Source organism: Dasypus novemcinctus, assembly GCF_030445035.2.
Source record: "Dasypus novemcinctus isolate mDasNov1 chromosome Y unlocalized genomic scaffold, mDasNov1.1.hap2 SUPER_Y_unloc_2, whole genome shotgun sequence".
NCBI classification, from domain to species: Eukaryota; Metazoa; Chordata; class Mammalia; order Cingulata; family Dasypodidae; genus Dasypus; species Dasypus novemcinctus.
Window position 1 is genome coordinate 517,199 of NW_027261978.1, and position 6,698 is coordinate 523,896.

The 6,698-nt window shown below is 36.3% G+C and overlaps 1 non-coding gene across 1 annotated transcript; it reads left to right on the forward strand.

Moving 5' to 3' along the window:
• Positions 1-1,252: 1,252 nt before the first annotated feature.
• Positions 1,253-1,359, forward strand: LOC139438612 (U6 spliceosomal RNA). The gene has a single exon (XR_011648254.1). It is a non-coding gene; the product is annotated as a U6 spliceosomal RNA (small nuclear RNA).
• The last annotated feature ends 5,339 nt before the right edge of the window (positions 1,360-6,698 follow it).

Here is a 6,698-nt window from a genome sequence, read left to right on the forward strand (position 1 = left end):
GCATCATCTTGCTGCATCAGGTCTCTGTGTGTGTGTGGTGCCACTCCCAGGTAGGCTGAACATTCTATCATGCTCAGCAGCTCTCCTTACAGGGTGCACTACTTGCATATGGGGCTCCACTACATGGGAAACGCCACTGCGTGGCATGGCACTCCTTGTGTGCATCAGCACTGCATGTGGGCCAGTCCACATCGGTCAAAGAGGCCCTGGGTTTGAACCATGGACCTCCCATGTGGTAGGCAGATGCTCTATCCATTGAGCCAAGTCCACATCCGAGAGTGTATTTTGATTTCTTGGATTGTGCCTTTCATCACCATCATATCCATTATCTTTTTTGCATATGTTTACCATTTCCTCTGCATGCTTTCCAAGTGTTTTCATAATATTCTTAAACTCTTGCTTCACTTCATTAAATAGGTCCATGATGTTTGTTTTGAGAGTTTTGATTAGTCGTTCAATGGTCTGCTCCTCTTCCTGATTTTTAGTTTGTTCATTGGATTGGGTCATGTTTTCCTGATTATTGGCATGGTTTGTAATTTTTATTGCTGTCTGGTCATCCTTTTATGTTGATGGGGTTTCTCAGTTGATTAGCTTCTCCATCTAGTCATGGGGTTTATTTAGGTGCTGATTTTATGTGTGTATTAAATCTTCTCTTTGACACTTTGTCTTCTTATTCTATTTCCTTGTTGTTGTCTAAGTTCTCTTGAAGGAAAATATTAAGGCCAGAGAATGCAAAAGAGGTTAGAAAAGAAAATGTATAACAGTTGTATTGATAGTAAGTGTAGGCAGAAGAACCATGTGATACCTATGGGAATGAATATTATACTCGTGTAAGCTGTGTAGATTTATAAAAATAAAAAAGTGGAGTACCTATAATTAGATGAGAAACTGAACATGGAGAATATAGTATCAATTAGAAGGCCAGTATTGTCAGGAGAAAGGAAAAGAGAAAAGACAAGACAATAACATAAAGAGTGTTCTGTCTTTTATGGGAAAGATAGAAACCAAATAGAGGTGTTAGCAATAAAAGTCAGAAAAATTGGGGCTGAACAAAAGAGGTGGAATATGAGAGAAACAACAGGAGATGGAAGAGAGATAGATGTAAAGAAAAGGGGATAGCATTGGTAGCCTAAATCAGTATGCACAGAAAAGAGGATATAGAGGATGAGGAAACACAGCAAACAAGAAACACTGCCTGCAGCACCTAATAGAAAAAGGGATACAGAAAGGAAAAAAGAAAAGAAAAAAAGAGGAGCTCACTTCAGCAACACATATACTAAAATTGGAATGATTCAGAGAAGATTAGCGTGGCCCCTACAAAAGAATGACATGCAAATTCACGAAGTGTTCATATTTTTAGAAGCAGCTAGAAAGAGACCTCGAATAAAAGGGTCAATCAGATCCGCAGAATATCTTAGTCTACATGTTGGATCAAGTGTTAAAAACTGCTTTTTGACCTTGAATAAAAGGGGGAAATGGCAAAGACAAATGAGTTGATGTGGCTGAGGGTCTTCCAAAAGGGATCAGGAGGTCACCAGAGGGGTCACAGTTACACACACCTCAGCAGGACCCCAGAAAAAGCCAAAGTAGATACAACCCTACATACTGGTTCTCCTGAAGGCTACAGAGTTCCATAGGGTATATAGTCATGGCAGATGGATTTGGAGCTTTGTGCCATGTCAGAGGGCCCTACTTTGGAATTTGTGCACCTGAGTGTGATGGAGTTGGACTCAGGTGTGCCTTTTCTACACATGCATCTTCTGTCACTTTTACCAAACCTGTGGTTGGTAGAAGAGATGGTCCATACTCAGGAGACTTGAATATCTAGACTACTCATGGCTAGCTGGCCCTGAGCCTCAGCAGAGTGGCAATTCCTACTCTCTGGTTCATTGGTCTTACACAAGTCAACTAACAGGGAGGTGAAGATGGTCAACCACCACAACAGGGAATCAAGAGTGCCTTTAACTATAAGCAGAGGAATTGCATCCATCACTCATGTGGAATCTAAGAACCCTCTTGTTCTAGAAGTGGAGAGGACATCACTATCCCAGGGGCCACATAATGGAGGAATAAAATATGGATTAGAGTGGACTCACTGACCTTCTACTACGAAACTATTGTGATGAGTAATAGATGAAATTTTAGCATCAGTTTAGAGAATGTGGACATAGTAGTTGCTGAGGGCAGGGAGAGCGAAGAAGAGATGTGATGTGGGGGCATTTTGAGGATTTTGAGTTGTCCTTAATGATATTGCAGGGTCAGATGATGAACTTTATATATCCTACCATAACCAACTGTATGTACTGGGGGAGAATGTGAACTATGGGATAAACTATTATCTTTGTAGTGAAGCAGTGCCCCAAAATGTGTTCACTGAGTGTGATGAGTGTGCCACAATGATGAGGGAGGTTGGCGTGGGATGAGTGATTTGGAGGGGTATACAGGAACTTCTTATATTTTTTAATGTAACATTTTTTGTGTGATGTATTTATCTTAAAAAAAATACAATTTACAAAAATGATGTGATGGGGGTGGGGAGTAGGTTATATGGGAACCTCCTATGTTTTTTTGTTTTTCAATGATTTTTAATGTAACATTCCTTGTAATCAATTAACTTTAATTGAAAATATATATAAAATAAAAGAAAAAAGAGGAAAATGAAATAAAAGGGTGGTGGGGGAAGAAAGAGGAAGGAAAGACAAGAAAACAAACAAAAACAAAGTGGATCAGACAAGGCCTCAAACAAGTATTCCTCCTTGCTATTGAATAAACTGCTTAGGAATCTGTCCTTTCTGCTTTCTCCCTTCCTCACTTCCCTCTCTCCCAGGGCAGAAGGAAGCCCATATGAGAGCTCCCCTCTGAAATTCACTTGTGACCCTGGTAAACCAACTCACCATGGAAAACTATGACTCTTAGTCTTTTTGAGAGAGAGTACCCCACCTTGCTGGGATCTCTAAGCCTGCCAAGCATGTCCAACTGTCCTCCTCCCTTAGGTGTATTGCAAAGGCCTAGTTAATTGCCTGATTCCACCTTCTCTGAGACCAGTTTTCCCTATTTCAGGTCTTTTAGGTAATTTGGGCAGCCTCAGCAGATTCACCTCTTATCTCTTCTTATCATGTCCCCAAGCCAGCTGGTGTGCTTCTCACAGCAAATGGGAAAAAGAATATACATAAGCTTTTCCAGGATTTTGCCTATTCTTTTAATCAATGTTGACTATCCTATCTTCATTTTTTAAATCAAATATTTACCTTAACATTTTATATTTAGCCTTGTCTTGGTGCCAAGAAGTAGATGCTTAGAGGGCCCATTTCCTAAGTTATTTATTTTTCATTACCATCTTAAAGTGTTATTTATGGGAATAGATATGGAGTCTCCAATATAGAGTCTTTCTTTCCTTCCTTAATTGCTGTGGCTAGAACTTTCAGAACTATGTTAAATAGAGCGGCAAAATGGGCATCTTTGCTTTTTTTCTCATGATAGTGGAATGGTTTCAATCTTTCACCATTGACTTTAGTATTAACTGTGGGCTTTTTGTTGTAATTTTAATGTCTTTCTTATTTTTGAGGAAGTTCCCTTCTAATCCTACTTCCTTGAGTGTTTTTACCGTACGAGTATTGGATTAATTTTACCAAATCTTTTTAATGGTTCAAATGATGTGATGTGATGTGTTTTTTCTTTCTATTAATATTAACAGGTATTTTATTGATTTATTTAGTTACACTGAACTGCCTTTGCATTTCTAGGGTAAATCTCATTTGATCATGGTATATAATCCTCTTATTATGCTGCTAAATATTTTCAGTGATTTTTACATCTGTATTCTTACAGGTCTGAAGTTTTCTTTGATGTGTTTGTCTGTGGTATCAAGGTAATGCTAGCCTGATAGAATGAATTAAAAAGTAATTCCTTCTGTTCAATTTTTCTGGAGAATTTCTGACATTTGGTGCTTAATTCTTCTTTAAAAATTGGAAGAATTCACCAGTAATACCATGTGGCTCTATGCTATTTTCTTTGGAAGGATTTTGATTGGGAATTCAATTTCTTGATTTGTATAGATCAATTGAGATTTTCTTTCCTCTAAATCAGTTTAGGTTATTCATGTGTTTCCAGGAATTTTTCCATTTCACCTAGTTTTTCTAATTTTTTGGAAATAACTATTCCTCCAGTCCTTTTTATTATGTAATTTCATGGTATTGTAACAACTTTCTTACCTGATTTTATTAAGTTGTACTTATTTTCTCTTAATTAGCTTAAATATTTCTTGCTTTTTTTGATCTTTTTCAAAGAGCCAGCTTTTGATTTCATTTATTCTCTCTTTTAGTTTTTATTATCTATTTTCTTTTTTTTTTTTTTTTTTTGCTGTAATCTTTACAGTATCCTTTCTCTGCTAGCTCTGGGTTTCACTTTTTTTTCCCTAGTTCTTTTTTTTATTGGTTTGGGATTTTTCTTTCTAATATCTGTGGTGGTTCTGACTAGATTCCAGAGTTCTTTAAAGGTTACATCTGGTGACTTTTGCCATCTCATTAGTTTTTTTTTTTTGTTTTTTTTTTTTCTGTACAGTGATAGGGAGCACTGGAATTCCCTAGTCTTCTACTTCAGTGACATCAATCTCTGCCAAATCCTGCTCTGCGCTTCTAAGAGAATGTTATAGTGACTTCCTTGTAACAGCTACAGTTTAGTTTGGTCATATGAATGTATAGACATTTAAGGAATTGCCCAAAGTTTTTCAGGTAGCCAGTGTTTTTTTCTGAGGGTTTCAGAAATCCGGTACCTTTTAATCCAGGTCCCAAAAATTTATCTGGCAATGTTATTTCCCTGTAACTGATAGGAAAATGATACTTCTGGGACAAACAGGAACATGTGTTGGCAAATATTTGATGTCTTTCCATAAAAGCATCAGCTGAACATCTCAACAGATCCCTAGGAACATCAACAATAGAAGCAACTCATCTGAGTATCTTGAGAAGACGGTACACCTGGCTATTCAACCAGCCTCAGAAAACAAATGTGCCTGTCCTTCCCTCTATGTCTGTGGACTCTCTTACTAAGCAAGTTGCCCTTCCTCCCTCATTTCAGAGGTAGGTGAGATACCTGCAAAATGAGCATAAACAGGAAATACGGTGTTTGATCCTAAAGGTGTTATCTGTACTCAACATCTAAACATTCACCTCTGCATCTGCCACAAGCACCAACTATCATACCTGATGATACATTAAATGTTTCTTTCCACCTCACCCTATGAAACATTATCCCTCCTAGTAAGCAGGCCCCATCATAGTAAATCTTGCGGGATGACAGATGAAGGCATACTCAACATGCATTTGGGAATTTTACACTTTGAAAATGGAGAGCGTGATCAAAAACCTTTGAGGACTTCTTCCATTTTCATCCTTTGGATGCCAACAAGGCCCATTCTACATACTGCTCACTACTTCATTACCATCCTTAAGTGCCCCCAGTGGCTCTTCTGAGTTATATGTGATAAATTGACTGAAACCAAAAACAATATAGTAATTAATGGAAAAGCTAGTAATCATACATGACTGAATCCAGAAACTAAGCTTAGTCCTCTAATTCTAAAAATGGTTCTGAGTTAACCACTGTTTTCACCCCCATTTGAACAGATGAGAAATCCGACCTATAAAAGCAGTTTAAAAGTTTTTGGCCCAGAGTATAGGATTGCATTACCAGAAGTAACTAGTGCCAGATAGAGCCATCTATAATGAATCTACTGAAGATTCCTTGACTTAACCATTCATTGAAAATGATAAGGAACATCTAGATAACTTAGCAAAAATTAACAAACTAGAAACGACATATATGGATGCACAATGACTTCAAATCATGTGATAATATCTATTAAAATACATATGCTTAGTAGGCCATGGAAATAAAAGCAAAAGGGGACAAGTTTGAAAATATATATTTTAACTGTGTTAATGAATTTTTAAAAAATATATAGATAATCAAAGAGAAAGTGGGTAGATTTAATAACAGATTGAACATTGAAGAAATGGTTAGTGAATTTAAAAAAAGTGAATTATCCTAAAGACAGGATTTTAACATTTAAAAGAAAATAATGAAAAAAAAATAAAGGTAAGCTTAGACTCTGATAAGTTCTAGATGATCTGGAGAATAGAGAATATAATTTTCAGTTACAAATAATTTCTAAAAATGAATAATGAAGAATCAACCTGTAAGAAGTTAAGAAAGAAAGGAATTTGAAACCAGGTAGACTAGTAACACATAATTTAAATCCAAACTAGTTCAATCTTATTTATTGTAGGGTAGGATTCCATTATATGAATATCCTGCTGTTTACCCATTTACCTGTTGATAGACAATTGAGATAATAATTTTTAATCACTGTGATTAAGGCTTCTTTGAAAATTTTTATACTTGACCTTTCTCTGAAATTGCATTTCTGGGTCATAAAGTACTCACCTTTATTTTTTCTTTTAACTTGAATCTCTCAGAAGTGTTTATATCATTTACATTCCATTTGCTCCCCATCTTTGCTGAAACTTGGCATTTTCCCAGTTTTTAAAACTTTTATAGTGGATTTTTATGAAGTATTATATTGGAAAAGAGATGGTATCAATATACCTGATGTTGAACATTTTTCTCTGGCCCTTTGTTTTCTGTAAAGTGTTTACCAATTTAGAAATTGGGTTCTTGTCTATTTATTTTTGAATTAT